This window comes from Ursus arctos, unplaced genomic scaffold (assembly GCF_023065955.2).
Source record: "Ursus arctos isolate Adak ecotype North America unplaced genomic scaffold, UrsArc2.0 scaffold_10, whole genome shotgun sequence".
Taxonomy (NCBI): domain Eukaryota; kingdom Metazoa; phylum Chordata; class Mammalia; order Carnivora; family Ursidae; genus Ursus; species Ursus arctos.
In genome coordinates this window covers 78,880,684-78,901,268 of record NW_026622764.1, presented here as the reverse complement: position 1 = coordinate 78,901,268, position 20,585 = coordinate 78,880,684, and the positions used below count along the sequence as shown (strand labels likewise).

At 43.6% G+C, this 20,585-nt stretch overlaps 1 protein-coding gene across 2 annotated transcripts in view; it reads right to left on the bottom strand.

Annotated features, from left to right (window-relative positions):
• The window catches only part of LOC123000566 (uncharacterized), a 127,222-nt gene that overhangs the window by 66,436 nt on the left and 40,201 nt on the right, over positions 1 to 20,585 (bottom strand). The gene's annotated exons all lie outside the window — the stretch shown is intronic.

Genomic DNA, 20,585 nt, shown 5'->3' with positions numbered 1-20,585 from the left:
TTCTTTTTATTATATTATGTTAGTCACCATACAGTACATCCCTGGTTTTTTATGTAAAGTTCCATGATTCATTACTTGCGTATAACACCCAGTGCACCATGCAATACATGCCCTCCTTAATACCCATCACCACCCTATCCCATTCCCCCACCTCCTCCCCTCTGGAGCCCTCAGTTTGTTTCTCAGAGTCGATAGTCTCTCATGGTTCATATCCCCTTCTGTTTACCCCCTTTTTTCTTCCCTTTCTTCTCCTACCAATCTTCCTACTTCTTATGCTCCATAGATGAGAGAAACCATATGATAATTGTCTTTCTCTGCTTGACTTATTTCGCTTAGCATTATCTCCTCCAGTGCCGTCCATGTTGCAGCAAATGTTGGGAACTCATTCTTTCTGATAGCTGAGTAATATTCCATTGTATATATGGACCAGATTCTTAATCCAGTCATTTGTTGAAGGGCATCTCGGCTCCTTCCATGATTTAGCTATTATGGACAAAGCTGCTATGAACATTGGGGTGCATATGGCCCTTCTCTTCACTACGTCTGTATCTTTGGGGTAAATACCGAGCAGTGCAATTGCTGGATCGTAGGGTAGCTCAATTTTTAACTTTTTAAGGGACCTCCACACTCTTTTCCAGAGTGGCTGTACCAACTTGCATTCCCACCAACAATGTAAGAGGGACCCCCTTTCTCCACATCCTCTCCAGCAATTGTTTCTTGGCTTGTCAATATTTGCCATTCTAACTGGCGTAAGGTGGTATCTTAGTGTGGTTGTGATTTGAATTTCCCTGATGGCTAATGATGGTGAACAATTTTTCATGTGTTTGTTAGCCATTTGTATGTCTTCATTGGAAAAGTGTCTGTTCATATCTTCTGCCCATTTTATGATTTGTTTATCTGTTTCTCACGTAAGCAGTTTGAGAAGTTCTTTGTAGATCTTGGATACCAGTCTTTTATCTGTAGTGTCATTTGCAAATATATTCTCCCATTCCGTGGGCTGCCTCTTAGTTTTTTTTGACTGTTTCCTTGGCTGTGCAGAAGCTTTTTATCTTGACGAAGTCCCACAAGTTCATTTTATCTTTTGTTTCTCTTGCCTTTGGAGATGTGTCATGAAAAAGGTTCCTGTGACTGATGTCATAGAGGTTACTGCCTATGTTCTCCTCTATGATTTTGATGGATTCCTGTCTCACATCGAGGTCTTTCATCCATTTGGAGTTTATCTTTGTGTATGGTGTGAGAGAGTGGTCAAGTTTCATTCTTTTGCATGTAGCTGTCCAATTTTCCCAGCACCATTTATTGAAGAGACTGTCTTTTTTCCACCAGATGTTTTTTTCTGCTTTGTCAAATATTAGTTGCCCAAAGAGCCGAGGGTCCATTTCTGGGTTCTCTATTCTGTTCCATTGGTCTATGTGTCTGTTTTTGTGCCAGTGCCATGCTGTCTTTGTGATCACAGCTTTGTAGTACAACTTGAAATCTGGCATTGTGATGCCCTCAGCTTTGTTTTTCCTTTTCAACAATTCCTTGGCGATTCGGGGCCTTTTCTGGTTCCACACAAATTTAAGGGCTATTTGTTCCAGTTCTTTGAAAAATGTCATTGGTATTTTGATCGGGATAGCATTGAAAGTGTAGATTGCTCTGGGTAGCATGGACATTTTAACTATGTTTATTCTTCCGATCCATGAGCATGGTATATTTTTCCATCTTTTGTGTCTTTTTCAATGTCTTTCAAGAGTGATTTATAGTTTCTAGAATATAGGTCCTTTACGTCTCTGGTTAAGTTAATTCCAAGATAACGTATGATTTTTGGTGCTATTGTAAATGGGATGGATTCCCTAATTTCACTTTCTTCAGTCTCATTGTTCGTGTATAGAAATGCAACTGATTTCTGAGCGTTGATTTTGTATCCCGCCACATTACTGAATTGCTCTATAAGTTCTAGGAGTTTGGGGGTGGAGTCTTTTGGGTTTTCCATATAGAGTATCATGTCATCTGCGAAGAGAGACAGTTTGACTTCTTCTTTGCCTATTTGGATACCTTTTATACATTTTGTTGTCTGATTGCTGTTGCAAGGACTTCTAATACTATGTTGAATAATAATGGCGAGAGTGGGCATCCTTGTCATGTTCCTGATCTTAAGGGAAAGGCTTCCAGTTTTTTCCCATTGAGAATGATATTTGCTGTAGGCTTTTCATAGATGGTTTTTATGAAATTGAGGAATGTACCCTCTATCCCTACACTCTGAAGGGTTTTAATCAGGAAAGGATGCTGTATTTTGTCATATGCTTTTTCTGCATCTATTGAGAGGATCATATGATTTTTGGCTTTTTCCTGCTGGAAAAAATCTATGACACTGATAGATTTGCGAATGTTGAACCACCCTTGCATCTCAGGGATGAAGCCCACTTGGTCATGATGGATAATCCTTTTAATGTACTGCTGGATTCTATTAGCCTGGATCTTGTTGAGAATTTTGGCATCCATATTCATTAGGGAAATCGGTCTGTAATTCTCCTTTTTGATGGGGTCTTTGCCTGGTTTGGGGAACAAGGTAATATTGGCCTCATAGAATGAGTTTGGTAGCTTTCCTTCTGTTTCTATTTTTTGAAATAGCTTTAGGAGAATAGGTATTATTTCATCTTTGAATGGTTGGTAGAATTCCCCAGGAAAACCGTCCGGTCCTTGTTTTGTTTTTTGGAAGGTTGTTTATTACTGTTTCAATCTCTCATAATTAATTGGCCTGTTTAAAGATTCAATTTCTTCCTGTTTCAGCCTTGGTAGTTTATAGGTTTCCAGGAAGTCCTCCATCTCTTCCAGATTGCTTAATTTATTGCCATAAAGCTGTTGATAAAAGTTTCTAATAATCCTTCCAATTTCATTGGTGTTGGTTGTGACCTCTCCCTTTTCATTCATAATTTTATTAATTTGGGTCCTTTCTCTATTCTTTTGGATAAATCTTGCCAGTAGTTTGCCAATTTTATTTACTCTTCAAAAACCAGCTTCTAGTTCTGTTGATCTGCTCTACTGCGCTCCTGGTTTCTAATTCATTGATCTCTGCTCTAATCTTGATCAACTGCTCTCTCGTGCGTGGATTAGGCCTGTTCTTCTGTTGCTGTTCCAGCTTCTTGAGGTGAGAATATAAAAACTGCATTTTAGATTTTTCTGTTCTTTTGAGTGAGGCTTGGATGGCTGTGTATTTTCCCCTTAGGACTGCCTTTGCAGTATCCCATAGGTTTTGGACCATTGTGTTTTCATTCTCGTTGGTCTCCACAAATTGTTTAAATTGATTTTTGATTTCCTGGTTTATCGAATCATTCTTGAGCAGGATGGTTCTTAGTCTCCAAGTGTTTGAGTTCTTCCAAATTTTTCCTTGTGGTTGAGCTCCAATTTCAAAGCACTGTGGTCTGAGAATATGCAGGGAATAATTTCAGTCTTTTGGTATCGGTTGAGACCTCTTTTGTGACCCAGAACATAGTCTATTCTTGAGAATGTTTCATGGGCATTAGAATAGAATGAGTATTCTTTGGTTCTGGGGTATAGTGTTCTATATATATCTATGTGGTACAACTCGTCGAGTATGTGATTCAGAGCTCTTGTTTCTTGTTGGTTTTCTGTTCTGTGCTCTGTCTATTGCTGATAGTGGAGTGTTAAGGTCCCCTACTATTAACATATTTTTATCTATATGTCTCTTTATTCTGGTTAAGAGTTGGCCTGTGTATCTTGCTGCTCCCCTGTTGGGGGTATAGATATTTATAATTGTCATATCCACTCGTTGGATACATCCTTTAAAAATAATATAGTGCCCTTCTGTATCTCTAACTATAGTCTTTAGTTTAATATCCAATCTGTCTGATATGAGAATTGCTACCCCAGCTTTCTTTTGAGGTCCATTGCCATGAAAGATGGTATTTCATCCCTTTACTTTCAGTCTGGATGTATCCTTAGGTTCAAAATGAGTGTCTTGTAGACAGCAAATGGATGGGTCATGTCTTTTTATCCAATCTGCAACCCTGTGGCATTTTATGGGAGCATTTAGGCCATTTACATTGAGACCGATTATTGAGAGATATGATTTTAATGATGTCATGTTGCCAGTAAAGTCTTTGTTTCTATCGATTGTGACTTTCTGTTCTGTATCACTCTTGGGGCCTTTTTACTTTTATAGAACCCCCCTTAATATCTTCTGTAGGGCTGGTTTCGTGGTTACAAAATTGTTTAATGACTGGTGATTCTGGAAGGTCTTTATCTCTCCATCAATTCTGAATGACAGCCTTGCTGGATAAAGGATCCTTGGCTGCATGTTTTTCTCTGAAAGAGCTTTAAAAATGCCCCCCCCCACCCCTTTCTCTCATTCCAGGTCTGTGTAGACAGGTCTGACGTAATTCTGATACCTTTGCCTTGGTACGTGAGAAATTTCTTTGCCCTGGCCGCTTTCAATACTGTATCCTTGGATCTAATATTTGCGAATTGCACTATGACGTGACGTGGTGTAGGTTTGTTGTGGTTGAGCTCGGGAGAGGGTCCTCTCTGACTCTTGGACACGAATGCTTGTTTCCTTTGCTAGATTAGGGAAGTTTTCATCTACAATTTCTTCAAATATTTCTTCTAGACCTCTGTTTTTCTCCACCCCCTCGGGGACGCCAATGATTCTGACATTGGTATGTTTCATTGAGTCAGTAATCTCCCATAACCTACATTCCTGAGCATGGATTTTTTGAGTCCAGATTCTATTCTAGCTTTCTCTTCTGCTAACCCAACCTCCAATTCGCTGATACGTGCTTCTGCCTCATTCACCCTGGCCGTTAGAGCCTCTAGTTTTCACTGCATTTGGCTCATAGAATTTTTTTTTAATGATTTTTTATTATATTATGTTAGTCACCATACAGCACATCCCCGGTTTCCGATGTAAGGCTCGATGATTCATTAGTTGTGTATAACACCCAGTGCACCATGCAATACGTGCCCTCCTTACTACCCATTACCTGTCTATCCCATTCCTCCACCCCCCTCCCCTCTGAAGTCCTCAGTTTGTTTCTCATAGTCCATAGTCTCTCATGTTTCATTCCCCCTTCTGATTACCCCCCCTTTCTTTATCCCTTTCTTCCCCTACCGATCATCCTAGTTCTTATGTTCCATAGATGAGAGAAATCATATGATAGTTGTCTTTCTCTGCTTGACTTATTTCACTTAGCATTATCTCCTCCAGTGCCGTCCATGTTGTAGCAAATGTTGAGAACTCGTTCTTTCTGATAGCTGAGTAATATTCCATTGTATATATGGACCACAACTTCTTAATCCAGTCATCTGTTGAAGGGCATCTCGGCTCCTTCCACGATTTAGCTATTGTGGACGTTGCTGCTATGAACATTGGGGTGCATATGGCCCTTCTCTTCACTACGTCTGTATCTTTGGGGTAAATACCCAGTAGTGCAATGGCTGGATCATAGGTTAGCTCAATTTTTAACTTTTTAAGGGACCTCCACACTGTTTTCCAGAGTGGCTGTACCAACTTGCATTCCCACCAACAATGTAGGAGGGATCCCCTTTCTCCACATCCTCTCCAACAATTGTTGTTTCTTGCCTTGTCTATTTTTGCCATTCTAACTGGCGTAAGGTGGTATCTCAGTGTGGTTTTGATTTGAATTTCTTTGATGGCTAATGATTTTGAACATTTTTTCATGTGTCTGTTAGCCATTTGTATGTCTTCATTGGAAAAGTGTCTATTCATATCTTCTGCCCATTTTTTGATTTGTTTATTTGTTTCTCGTGTGTTGAGTTTGAGAAGTTCTTTGTAGATCTTGGATACCAGTCCTTTATCTGTAGTGTCATTTGCAAATATCTTCTCCATTCCGTGGGCTGCCTCTTAGTTTTTCGGACTGTTTCCTTGGCTGTGCAGAAACTTTTAATCTTGATGAAGTCCCATAAATTCATTTTATCTTTTGTTTCTCTTGCCTTTGGGGATGTGTCATGAAAAAGGTTGCTTTGGCTGATGTCATAGAGGTTGTTGCCTATGTTCTCCTCTAGAATTTTGATGGATTCCTGTCTCACATCGAGGTCTTTCATCCATTTGGAGTTTATCTTTGTGTATGGTGTGAGATAGTGGTCAAGTTTCATTCTCTTGCATGTAGCTGTCCAATTTTCCCAGCACCATTTATTGAAGAGACTGTCTTTTTCCCACCGGATGTTTTTTCCTGCTTTATCAAATATTAGTTGCCCAAAGAGCCGAGGGTCCATTTCTGGGCTCTCTATTCTGTTCTGTTGGTCTATGTGTCTGTTTTTGTGCCAGTACCATGCTGTCTTTGTGATCACAGCTTTGTAGTACAGCTCGAAATCTGGCATTGTGATGCCCCCAGCTTTGTTTTTCCTTTTCAACAGTTCCTTGGAGATTCGGGGCCTTTTCTGGTTCCATACAAATTTAAGGACTATTTGTTCCAGTTCTTTGAAAAATGTCCTTGGTATTTTGATCGGGATAGCATTGAAACTGTAGATTGCTCTGGGTAGCATGGACATTTTAACTATGTTAATTCTTCCGATCCATGAGCATGGAATATCTTTCCATCTTTTTATGTCTTCCTCAATGTCTTTCAAGAGTGATTTATAGTTTCTAGAATAAAGGTCCTTTACGTCTCTGGTTAAGTTAATTCCAAGGTAACGTATGGTTTTTGGTGCTATTGTAAATGGGATGGATTCCCTAATTTCTCTTTCTTCGGTCTCGTTATTCATGTACAGAAATGCAACTGATTTTTGAGCATTTATTTTGTATCCTGCCACGTTACTGAATTGCTCTATAACTTCGAATAGTTTGGGAGTGGCTTCTTTTGGGTTTTCCATATAGAGTATCATGTCATCTGCAAAGAGAGACATTTTGACTTCTTCTTTGCCGATTTGAATACCTTTGATCCCTTTTTGTTGTCCGATTGCTGTTGCAAGGACTTCTAATACTATGTTGAATAATAGTGGCGAGAGTGGGCATCCTTGTCGTGTTCCTGATCTTAAGGGAAAGGCTTCCAGCTTTTCCCCATTGAGAATAATATTTGCAGTAGGCTTTTCATAGATGGCTTTTATGAGATTGAGAAATGTACCTTCTATTCCTACACTCTGAAGGGTTTTAATCAGGAAGGGATGCTGTATTTTGTCAAATGCTTTTTCGGCATCAATTGAGAGGATCATATGGTTCCTGAGTCTTTTCTTGTTGATATGATGTATCACGCTGATTGATTTGCGAATATTGAACCACGCTTGCATCCCAGGTATGAATCCCACTTGATCGTGATGGATAATCCTTTTAATGTACTGTGGATTCTATTATCAAGTATCTTGTTGAGGATTTTGGCGTCCATATTCATTAGGGAAATCGGTCTGTAATTCTCCTTTTTGAGGGGGTCTTTGCCTGGTTTGGGGATCAAGGTAATATTGGCCTCATAGAATGAGTTTGGTAGCTTTCCTTCTGTTTCTATTTTTTGAAATAGCTTTAGGAGAATAGGTATTATTTCTTCTTTGAATGTTTGGTAGAATTCCCCAGGAAAACCGTCCGGGCCTGGAGTTTTGTTATTTGGAAGGTTGTTTATCACTGACTCAATTTCTTCATAATTAATTGGCCTGTTTAAGAAATCAATTTCTTCCTGTTTCAATCTTGGTAGTTTATAGGTTTCCAGGAAGGATTCCATCTCTTCCAGATTGCTTAGTTTATTGGCATATAGCTGTTGATAAAAACTTCTAATAATCCTTCCAATTTCAATGGCGCTTGTCGTGACCTCTCCTTTTTCATTCATAATTTTAATAATCTGGGTCCTTTCTCTTTTCTTTTGGATAAGTCTTGCCAGTGGTCTGTCAATTTTATTGATTCTCTCCAAGAACCAGCTTCTAGTCCTGTTGATCTGCTCTACTGTACTTCTGGTTTCTGCTTGATTGATTTCAGCTCTAATTTTGGTCAACTGCTTCCTCGTGCGTGGATTAGGCCTGTCCCTCTGTTGCTGTTCCAGCTTCTTGAGGTGAGAATATAAAAACTGCATTTTAGATTTTTCTATTCTTTTGAGTGAGGCTTGGATGGCTATGTATTTCCCCCTTAGGACTGCCTTTGCAGTATCCCATAGGTTTTGAACTGTTGTATTTTCATTCTCATTGGTCTCCATAAATTGTTTAATTTGATTTTTGATTTCCTGGTTTATCGAGTCATTCCTGAGCAGGATGGTTCTTAGTCTCCAAGTGTTTGAGTTTCTTCCAAATTTTTCCTTGTGGTTGAGTTCCAATTTCAGAGCGTTGTGGTCTGAGAATATGCAGGGGATAATTTCAATGTTTTGGTATCGGTTGAGACCTGTTTTGTGTCCCAGAACATGGTCTATTCTTGAGAATGTTCCATGGGCATTAGAATAGAATGAGTATTCTTTGGTTCTGGGGTGTAGTGTTCTATATATATCTATGAGGTCCAACTCGTCGAGTATGGCATTCAAAGCCTTTGATTCTTTGCTTAGTGTTTGCCAGGGTGTTCTGTCTATTGCTGATACTGGAGTGTTGAGGTCCCTCACTATTAATGTATTTTTATTTATATGTCTCTTTATTCTGGTTAAGAGTTGACTTGTGTATCTTGCTGCTCCCCTGTTGGGGGCATATATATTTATAATTGTCATATCCACTTGTTGAATACTTCCCTTAAGAATAATATAGTGCCCTTCTGCGTCTCTAACTATAGTCTGTAGTTTAAAATCCAATTTATCTGATATGAGAATTGCTACCCCAGCTTTCTTTTGAGGTCCATTTGCGTGAAAGATGGTACTCCATCCCCTTACTCTCAGTCTGAATGCATCTTTGGGTTCGAAATGAGTCTCTTGTAGACAGCAAATGGATGGGTCATTTCTTTTTATCCAATCTGCAACCTGTGGCGTTTATGGGATGGTTCAACCATTTACATTAAGACTGAGTACTGAGAGATATGATTTTAATGATGCCATGTTGCCAGTAAAGTCTTTGTTTGTATTGGCTGTGACTTTCTGTTCTGTATCACTCTTGGGGCCTTTTTACTTTTATAGAACCCCCCGTAATATCTCCTGTAGGGCTGGTTTCGTGGTTACGAAATTGGTTAGTGACTGGCGATTCTGAAATGTCTTTATTTCTCCATCAATTCTGAATGACAGCCTTGCTGGATAAAGGATCCTTGGCTGCATGTTTTTCTCTGAAAGAGCTTTAAATATGCTCCCCCAACCCTTTCTCTCATTCCAGGTCTGTGTAGACAGGTCTGACCTAATTCTGATGCTTTTGCCTTGGTACGTGAGAAATTTCTTTGCCCTGGCCGCTTTCAATACTGTATCCTTGGATCTAATATTTGCGAATTGCACTATGACGTGACGTGGCGTAGGTTTGTTGTGGTTGAGCTCGGGAGAGGGTCCTCTCTGCCTCTTGGACACGAATGTTTGTTTCCCTCGCTAGATTAGGGAAGTTTTCAGCTACAATTTGTTCAAATATCTCTTCTAGATCTCTGTTTTTCTCCACCCCTCAGGGATGCTGATGATTCTAACATTGGATCGTTTCATTGAGTCAGTAATCTCCCGTAACCTACATTTGTGGGCGTGGATTTTTTTAAGACCATCTTCTATTTTCATTTTTTCCTCTATTAACCCATCCTCCAATTCACTAACCCGTTCCTCTGCTTCTGCGACCCTGGCCGTCAGAGCCTCTCGTTTTGCCTGCATTTGGCTCATAGAATTTTTAATTTCTGTCAGATTCGCTCTCATTTCTGTCCTTAGGGATTGTATATTCTCAGTAACCTTTTCGTTAATAGTTTTTTCAATTCTACTCATCATTTTGACCATCGTTACTCTGAATTCCATTTCTGATAATTTGGTTACATCCATATCCGTTACTTCTGTGGCAGAGGCCACAGACTCACTGTCTTTTCTTTGCTGCGGGGGGGCTTCTCCTTCTTGTCATTCTGATGAGGAGAGGTTGCGGGGTTGTCCAGAGCCCAAATTATTGACTGGGTCCCAGGCCGTGCCCCTTGTTTTATAGGGATCTTAGGGATGTGGGCTTCTTCTTTAAAGATTTTATTTATTTATTTATGTGGCAGCCAACCAGTGAGAGAGGGAACAGAAGCAGGGGAGTGGGAGAGGAAGAAGCAGGCTCCCAACGGAGGAGCCCGATGAGGGACTCCTTTCCGGAATGCCGGGATCATGCCCTAAGCCGAAGACAGGCACTCAATGACTGCACCACCCAGGCGCCCGGGTTGTGGGCTTCTTGATTTTTCAGCCTGCCTTCTGGGGGAGGGGCCTGCCGCGCCGATACTCAGGCAACCCTGTTTGGGTAGAGTCTCCGTGTCCCCTGGGAGGGGGGATGGGGATGGGCACTCTCTGAGCCGGTATTTCCAGGCTTTTGTTCTCTGGTGGCTTTCCCTGGCGGTTTGCTGTGCCTCTTCTGAGAGTCAGAGAAGCAGTGGCCGAATCTCAGCCTCTGTCACAGAACAGAGGGATTGCGGCCCATTCTCTACTAATGTTCTGGCCACTTTAACTCTGTTACTGTTGGTGCTGCTCAACCCTGCAGCGTCCCGGGATGTGCGCCCCACACCCGGCGTCCCCGCCCTCACTTCCAGGGCCGGCGCATCTCTGTCCTTTGTGTTTCTAACGCTGCCAGCCGCCAGCCGCCAGCCACCCCACGCGTTCTCCGGAAGCTCCCGGTCTCAGTCTGGATCCAGTGAGCGCACCAGGATTCCGGTGTTCCACGAGATGCCTGGTGGAGCGCGCTCCCGGCTCACGGTCTCAGTCTGCTGTTTTGCGGTGCCGTCCGCGAGCCCCGCCCGCTCTCCCGTGCAAGTGGCTACCGCTTCCCAGCGCCCGAACGCAGCGGCTCCCTCCCCCTTCCGTTTATCTTCCGATATCTGTGCGCGGTTTCATGGCTCCCCGCTTCGTACCTCAATACTCAGTGCTGGAGATATTCCTTTGTAGAGATCCAGATGCATCTTCCTGTGTCTCAGGCTGGTTCCATGGTTGTTTAGGCTGGTCTGGTACCTATCCAGCTCGACTCGGAGGACCGGCTGAAAACGGTGTCTCCTACTCCTCCGCCATCTTAACTCCTCCCCTGGCTCATAGAATTTTTAATTTCTGCCAGATTCGCTCATTTCTGCCCTTAGAGATTCTATATTCTCATTAACATTTTCGTTAATACTTTTTTCAAGTCTACACATCATCTTGACCATTGTTACTCTGAACTCCATTTCTGATCATTTGGTTATATCCATATCCATTAGTTCTGTGGCAGAGGCCACAGACTCATTGTCTTTTCCTTGCTGGGGGGGGGGGGTTCTCCTTCTCGTCATTCTGATGAGGAGAGGTTGCGGGGTTGTCCAGAGCCCAAATTATTGACCGGGACCCAGGCCGTGTGCCCTTGTTTTATAGGGATCTTAAGGATGTGCGCTTGATTTTTCAGCCTGCCTTCTAGGGGAGGGGCCTGCCACGCCGATACTCAGGCAACCCTGTTTGGGTAGAGTCTCTGTGTCCCCTGCGAGGGGGGATGGGGATGGGCACATTGTAAGCCGGTATTTCCAGGCTTTTGTTCTCTGGCGGCCTCCCTGGCGGTTTGCTGTGCCTCTTCTGAGAGTCAGAGCAGCAGCAGCCGCATCTCAGCCTCTGTCTCAGAACAGAGGGATCGCAGACCATTCTCCACTGATGTTCTGGCCACTTTAACTCTGTATCTGTTGGTGCTGCTTAACCCTGCAGTGTCCCGGGATGTGCGCCCCACACCCAGCGTCGCAGCCCTCACTTCCAGGTCCCGCGCATCTCTGTCTTTTGTGTTTCTAACACCGCCAGCCGCCAGCCACCCCCACGCGCTCCCGGAGCTCCCAGTCTCGGTCTGGTTCCAGTGAGTGCAATGGAGCTCCGTTTCAGTCTGGTCGCACGCGTTCCCCGGCTCACGATCTCAGGCTGCTCTCTCACGGGTGCTGGTCTGCTGCAACATTCATTATTTTAAGTATTTCCAAATTTGTTATTTTATTAAGTAGATGAATTAAAGCAAACATGAATTGTCCAGGGGCTCAGCTGTCTCTATTTTCTCATGAGTCACATGCGGCTGAGCGGGTCCTTCCTGGCTATCTCATATATTTCTGCCAGTGAAATATTTCCCTGTGGAAGCAGAACTGACGTTGCTTCATTTATAAAGGAGGCTTTCTAGACTCATGGATGATGACAGTCAGTCAGTCGATAAGGGGTGATGGTAACAGTATGAAATATCAGGGCACATTAGGTCTCTGGCATGAATTGGGGAGAGAGTGGGCAGTTAGAAACCTTATCATTTGAAACAGGTCAAGGCCTGGTGGCAGTAAAAATGCGTAAGCAAATAAACTCACACCTGTGAGTCGGCAGAGGATAAAAGCGCTGGATGAAAGGAGTTGTCAACTGGGTGGGGAAATTGCTTCCCTGGACCAGGATCGGGGTGCTGTGGGCACACGCAGCCACTCCAAGACACGGCCCATTGATTCTTGCCAAACACACCAGCAGTGAAATACGTTCTGAATGCCAGCTCTTCCTGTGGCTGAGGCGTAGCCTACAAAGGCAGGGCCCACTGGCTTTAGGTCATTCTGCCTGGCCATATAGGGGAGGGTGGACTCAGGGAGGGGATTTTACCGATTTAGTAAGTTGTTTGGCTCGTGTAACTGAAAGTCTTCCCCCCCTAAAAAGGAGCACCAAGTTGCAAATTCCTTTACCAATAATCATGATGCATCACTAAAAACATAATTCTAAATAATCCCTCTCTTGAGGAACGCTCAAAAAACATGAATGACACTATTTAAATAATTATATAATAAATGCCTAGAAAAACACTAGAATGAAATACAATAAAATATGGAATGGGCACAATCAAAAAAATTAACAATGATGGTCTTTGATGTCAGTGAATTCTACAACTTTCCACGATGTTTATGCATTTCTCCAGTAACAAAAAAGATCTTAATTGAAAACAAAATTAAATGAGCTCACATTCCCATGAACTCCACACAAGCTGAAATGAATTAACAAGGATAAGTCTAGAATGTAAAACCCACTGTAATTTGTCCAAAAAGCTAAATGCCTGACAATGGGTCACTAAGGGCAAAACACGATCCTCACGACCTCAGGAAGTTATTTGTGGCTACTTAAAATTTTTGCTTTTATAACATTCATCAGGGAACTAGGGAGAACAAAATGAATTTACTACTTTTTTCTTAGTGTTTACCAAAGAAACCTTAGCTCACTTCTGAGCAAACAAAATTAAAATTCATTTGTCTCCACTCCAGGATGTCACTTTGGGCAAGGTAATAACTAAGTCATTGTATACTACACGTCTAGCCATACTTACATTATTTATAAGCTCATGAAGTCTGTAATTATAATGTATCCATGCACTACAAATGTGAATGTACCTTTGTTCATTTTTTCCCCTTTTACTAGAAATTACATTGAAAGTGTAGGCTTCTAATGATTAAAAATAATTGACAGGGAGGTTGCGTGTATATTCTTTGTTGCTACACGTTTTTATTGACTGGACTCCTAAGGGCTCGTTCATACGGGTCTCACTGCCTCTTCTGCCTTCCTGTACTTCACAGACCGTCACACCACAGGTCTGCAGGCTCCTTAGAGAAGGGGCACGATCTTTCTCATCACTGCAAATTTCCTTATTATGGCACCTAGCACAGAATTTATGAAAAGATACTTGACATGATTCATAGGGAATCAGAATTTTCTACTTCTAATGACACTTTGTTTCCTGAGCAAAGTGACGGGTTAACCCGGAGAAGCCAGGACAGAGCCTAATTGCTGAGTGTAAATCTAGACAGAGAGGGAGGCTGGTTTCTGAGAAGGCGAAGAATGGTGCCTGCCAGCCTGGCTGGTGTGAGGGAAAAGTCGCACAGCAGACTCTAGGTGGTGGGAAGGCTGGAGAGAGAAACGGGAGGGACCCTTCTGCTGTCCCTATAAAAAGTCAGTAAAATCTATCTTTCTAACAGCTGTGGAATGGGAACCCTGCTAGCAGATGAGTGCAGGGTAAAAACAGATGCTTGTCACAGGGCCGGCCGACATAGGGATAGGACGCATGTTTATTCAATTGGATCAAGAGCCCAACAGTTATCTACTAAGAACCTGCTCTGTGCCCTTAACTGTTCTAGCTTCGGGGCCCACCTAGGAAGCACAACCCAACATGCGCTCTACCCTCCGGAACCCTGTGGTTCCCTAACGCTTGTCCCGGATCTACTTCCAACAGTTGATCCTTATTCCCCATGGATTCCGTACCTGTGGAGCTACACACTCACTAAAATTTGTAACCCCCAAATCCAATGTTCTTGTACATGCAGAGTGGCAAAAAAAAAAAGGGGTCCCAGCTGAGGTCAAAGAAGGCCAAACTGCCTTGTTTCAGCTCTCCTACTGTAAACAAGAATCCCCTTCACAGTCGATTATTGCTGCATTTTTTCGCTTTTTTTTTTTTTTCATCCCTGCCGGTGATTTCCATTTAAAATGGTCCTCAGGTGTAGTGCTGAAGTGCTCTCTAGTCTTCCAAGCAAGAAAAGGCTGTGTGTCTCATGGGGGAAATGCGTGTTAGATAAGCTTCATCCAGGCAGCAGTTATAGGTTGTTGGCCATGAGCTCAATGTGAACAGATCAACGATGCATATGTTAAATAAGTTGTCTTTAAGGAAACACACACATAAAGTAAAGTGATGCACTGACTGGTTGACAGATAGGTGAGGAGGGACCTAACCGTGCTGCCCCTCGGAGCAATGATTCAGTGCTCACTAACTCAGGGTTTGCAGGACCATGAATAATGAGAATGAAGTGAATCTGTGCCTTCCTCTATTGCTGTTCAAGTGAAGGGAAACGCAGAGCAGAAGTAATCTTTAGGAAGGGCCAATTGTGGGCCAAATGTGGTGCTAAACATTTAAAATACATTCACTCACGTAACTCTCACAACCAACTTGTGAAGTAGGCAGCAGCTTCACTTGACAGATGAGAAAACTGATGCTCAGAGAGGTTAAGTGAATTTTCCAAGGTCACACAGCCAGTGATAGAATACTATCCCTACCACTGCCTGGGAGATGACCGGGGCAGAGGATACAATTAAACGGAACATTTATTCTCAGTCTCAGTTGTTGTGATGGTAGGATGTGAGTGTAAGGGGCAATTTGAGAAGACGACAATTAGGACGATCTCAGCCAAGGGACAAAAGATTCTCCTCGAGGCTGGGGGACCTGTAAGCTGGACCGTCACCTCTCCCTGTTGGAGATCCCGAGGGGGAGGGTGACAGGGAGAGGCTGGGCTTCCACCAGTGTGAAGGTTCCCCTTTCCCACAGGGCACATTATAATCCAGTCTTAATTATTCATTCGTTTACTCAACATGTACTGAATACCTACTATCTTACCCCAAGTTTAGACACTGGGGATTCAACAGTGAACAAAACAAATACAAAGCACTAGGCTCAAGGAACTTATGCGCTAGTGACAGGATGGAAAGACTGAGTTGCGCGGCCTCAGGTTAGTACTTTTCCTAAAGTATTGTGGTATTCCAAACTTTCACGAACACCAACAAATACTGATGCAGAAATATGTCCATACTGTCTGACTCTGATAACAGCACTGAAACCGCCAAGGAGATAAGCAGCAGCCAAACCAGCCTGCTGCTTGCACGCAACGGAGCGCTCAGTTTTCTAGGCCCCCCTTCCCACGGTGAACTAGATATTCTGAAAAGCTGCCCTGCTGCGAGACATCACCTGCTGGATAAATGGAGCAAAAACTGGCCCATCATTATCAGAGTTAGCCTAAGGAAATGATGCACCTCCAAAGTCACTTGAAGTCTTTTTAGAACAATGGTTCTGACCCTGGCCTGCACACAAAATCATCTCGGAGCTTGTAAAAGTCCTGTTGCCCACGTCACGAGCAAACCAATTAAATCAGAATCTTGCAGGAGAACTCGGCCATCAGGATTTTATAAGACTCCCCAGGGGATTCTGATGTCCAGCCAAGGTCAAGAACCACTGCTTCAGAATGTGACAGAGCACACGGTGTGCAGGGAGAGTTGGTGATTCCAGTGTTCTGTCAATTTCACTAAAAACTGCAGAAGCCGGTGGATCTGAAAAGTTACCTAGCTTCTTAAATTTCCTCTCCATTCCCTCCTTTCTTCTGCTCTCCACCCTGTGCTGGGAGGTGTGGCCTCAAACTGACAAATCAGAGACCAAGAGGCACGTGCTCTACGACAGAGCAGTCAGGTGCACCTTGACTCTTGTGTTAAACTGATTATTTTGAAATAACTTTAGGCTTACAGAAGAGGAAGAGAGTGCAGAGAGCTGAGGCTGTGGGTCTGGGTGCCACACTTTGAACAGCAACCTGGACAATACCTAGATTGACACACCAGAAATGCCATTCACTGGCCGCGTGGATGGCTGACCTGCAGTTCCCTTATTTGGAAACGGGAAACTCCCCTTACCTTCCAAGGTTGCTGGGAAGAGCAAAGGAGCAAACATCCACCGAAGCCCTCCGTTAGCCATGAGTTACCCACAAACATCCATTATTCTCACTACCTACAAGGTACCATGTAGAGTTCCCGCCCAGTTACAGTCAAGAATGACGGCATTAACTTGGTGTCGCACACTGTACGGTGACTTCATGTCTGTTCCACAGTTTGAGCTCCACAATAATCCTGGGGAGCAGGTACATGACACTGTCCTTCACTTACTAAATGGCTCACCCTGCGGGTCTGAGGGTGTTGCTTTTCCATATAAACTCTCCCTGGAATATGCGGGCTGGTCCTTAGCGCTCTCACTGTCAGTAGTGACTGAAGACGCCCTATGAACGTGACGGCTCTGTCAGCACGGGGTTCCTAGGTCTGTGTTGCCAGGCCCGAACCACTCCTACTTTTCAGAGAGAGCTTCTCTGCAACCTCAGCCTGCTTTGGGGCCCAGCCCATTCCACCCCGGCTCCTCTCCTGGGGAATTCAAGGAGGCACTAAGGGAGGTGGGGCTCGGGCTCCCTCCAGCTGTTCCGCACCCAGGGCACCCTGCCCTCCATTGTAGAATGGTAAAGTCAATTCAACACATTAGCTTTTTCATCAAAGGAGTTCAACTATTTAAGGCATCCATTTGAAGTAACAACAAAAAGAAAAACAAAAAACAAAACACACACCATCGCCCCCCATGAACATCCCTGGCTTTCCTCCCTGACCTCTTCACTTTCGTTTGTAGGCTTTGTGGGGCAGTGGAGTGGTGGGACTTATCCACCTGAAAACCCCATCCTGAACAGCCTCCAGAAAGTTTTCCTTAGACATTTCTAGTCCCTCCCACCCACCTTCCGGGAAGAGTAAAGGTCTCATGGGGAAATCTTTACAACTGCCTAAAATAAGCTGACATTCATTTATACACTCACAAGTCTTCTCCAGCCTCCAATCTTTCTAACAGTGCCACTCCCGGATCTAAATAACAAAAAACGTTTACATTCATGTGCTCCCTGGCTTAAAAGTTCTTCTCATGACAATGCAGGGTTCCTTCTTAATTAGCTGCTAAAAACTAGAGGCCGTCTTACAATTAAAAACACAAACAAGTTGAAATCATTTGTGGGGTAGCTTAAGGTAAAGGAAGCACCATAATCTTATCCGCTGTGGGGAGGAATTTAGAATGAAGGAAGGCTAGCTGTCCTTGGGCTCCATCCAAGAGAGTGTTGTCACGAAACTACCCAAAGAGGGTCTTATAGGGCAGCTTCTTGCTCTCATCTCCTTCTAAGTCCATTCCAACTCCCACACTAGCTCTGCTCCAGCCAATTCCTTCACATCTCTGCTCAGGACCTTATTCTATCAGGAAGCCATTCTGGCTCTTTTACTACAAATCTGGGTGAAGGATCCCCCTCCTCTGGGCTCTGTGACGATCTTACGTCATAAGTGTGGTAGTTTAACAAGTATTGCATGGACTTCCATTCCCCCCACCCCTGGAGATAAACCAGACCATCAGTGATTTCATTTAATTTTCAAATCCCTGTATCGACTTTCAATAAAGTTCTACAATTCTAACACCAGTTGCAATGTGTTTTTTCCATGTGACAAGCAAGTCTTTGACACCACCTGCATGTCCTTTTCTGACACGACCTATCTGGAGATAGTGTTAGCTTGCAGAGCTCAGTCCCACCACACTGGACCCCCATCACCCTTCAGATGCCCATCACAAGTCCAGTTTGCCACCTGTGCTTGACTGGCCACAGATGGGAGGTTCCAACCACTGCCTCCTTAGGTTCAATTAATTTGTTATGGTGGCTCACAAAATTCAGAGAAACATTTCACTTACAAACCTACCGGTTTATTATAAAAGGATACAACTCAGGAAGAGTAAGAGAGAAGATCTGTGTAGGGCCAGGTACGGGGAAAGGGGTATGGATCGAGTTTCCATGCCCCGTTCCAGAGCGCCACTCTCCCAGCACCTCCAATGTTCACCAACCCAGAAGCTCTCAGAACCCGTCCTTCAGGGTGTTTGTGGAGGCTTCATTACATGGGCATGATTTTATGATTTCATGACAATCATTGTTCTCCAGCCCCTCTCCCCTCCCAGGAGGTGGAGGGTGGGCCTGAAAGTTCCCACCCAATAATCAAGTGGTTGGTTCCACTGGCAGGCAACCAGCCCCCTCCTCAGTCCCAAAGTCTCTCATTAACACAGCAAAAGATACGCCATCACCCTCCACACTTAGGAATTCCAAGGGTTTTAGGAGCTTTGCTGCAGAAACGGGGTAAGATCACATATATATTATAAATCACAACATCACAAGTTCATAACTCAGTGCTGGACAGTAATACAGCATCGATATTTAAATAATAGGTTCATTTTTATGTCGATAACCAAAAAGGAGCTTCTCAATGAGCAAATGTTTAAAATTCATCAAATGAAATGACTTTCTGAAAACCAAAATCTTTTACTAAAGTTTTTTCCATTTATAGAACAGTTTCTGCAGCTCTGAACCTAATTCTTACCAAAAAGGGGATTAATTGGGATCTGGGGGGAAAAGTGGCCTCCTAATGTTAGAGTTCGGGGATAGCACTGGAAGGAAGATGACTCAATGCTCAGATGTATTCCTTGGCCTAGACTTCAGGAAGGCAGAATATACAAGGAGAAAAGAAAACAGACAGGTAGAAGAGTCCAGAGTCTGCATTTCCAAACGGGAAGGCCCTTTCCTACATGGATTCCTTTGTTTAATCAACAAGTATTTATCAAGTGTCCAACTAATCACCAGCGAGGATATTTATGAACAATTACACGATGGAGTCCCTCTTTTCGGACGTTCCTAGTCTAGTGGGGAAGACAGACATTCAAATAGCCCTTTGGAGAAAATGGGGAGGCTATATTAACCAGCAGAGCTTCTTTTTCCCTCGGGAATTCTGGGCCCTTGGCTGAAATCCTCACCTGGATCCTCTATGTGGTTGGCCCATCCTCACTTAACACTGCTTCTCCATCCCTAGCCTCAGTCCCACTTCCCTGTTGTACATTCTTCACAGCACCTGCTATTACATGAAAGTGTGTGCTTCTGTCTAAAGCTTACAGTAGAAGCCAAAAGAAAGGGATCTTGTTTATTTTATTCAAAGCTGCTTGCCCTGAGACTAGAAGAACGCCTGGCAAATTCATATATTCATTCACCGTATGTTTAAAGCATCTACTAGTGCCAGGCACTGACCCAGGCATAGATTGGGAAGCGGAAATTCCCTCTCCTCGTGGAGCTTACATTCAAGTACCATAAAGACAATGACTATGATGGAGTGCTTTCTTTGGAGAATCTCCACAACACTGAATCTTAACAGCAACTCGGGAGACAGGTAGGATTATAATCCTTGCATTACAGGCAAGGAAACCTGGACCCAAGAGGTCAAGTGACTTGCCTAAGGAGAAGAGGCAGGGTTAAGATGCACACCCAGGGAGTCTGGCCCTAGAGCTCAGTGTCTTACTAATCTGCTACAACGCCTCTTGTTTACATATCCACAGTATGTGTGCAATAAATATTGTTGGAAAATGGCTGGAAGCCTACGGAGAACCAAAGGAAGACAAGGACATCATTATGGAGGTACAGGGTAGATGATGTGGGGTGAGGGGGAGGTTAAGGAGCTTCATAGAGAAAGGGACATGGCCGATTCTTGAAGGCCTGGAGTTCAAAGGGTGGGAATACAGGGAGGGTGTGAATGCAAACAACAGACACAGCAACACTTAGTGTGACTGGACCATAAGGGGGTTGGAGAGAGGACACCAAATTCATATAGTGATGGTAAAGAGCCTTTTATGCCCTGTTAGATAGTTTGAACTTGGTCCTGAAAGTACTCAACACAGAGACCTGAGGTGGCTGAAATGGAATCGCTGAGAAGCTCAGATTTAAAAGACCATGGACCGGGGCGCCTGGGTGGCACAGCGGTTAAGCGTCTGCCTTCGGCTCAGGGCGTGATCCCGGCGTTATGGGATCGAGCCCCACATCAGGCTCCTCCACTATGAGCCTGCTTCTTCCTCTCTCACTCCCCCTGCTTGTGTTCCCTCTCTCGCTGGCTGTCTCTATCCTGTCGAATAAATAAATAAAATCTTTTAAAAAAAACTAAAAATAAATAAATAAAAGACCATGGACAAACCAGGAG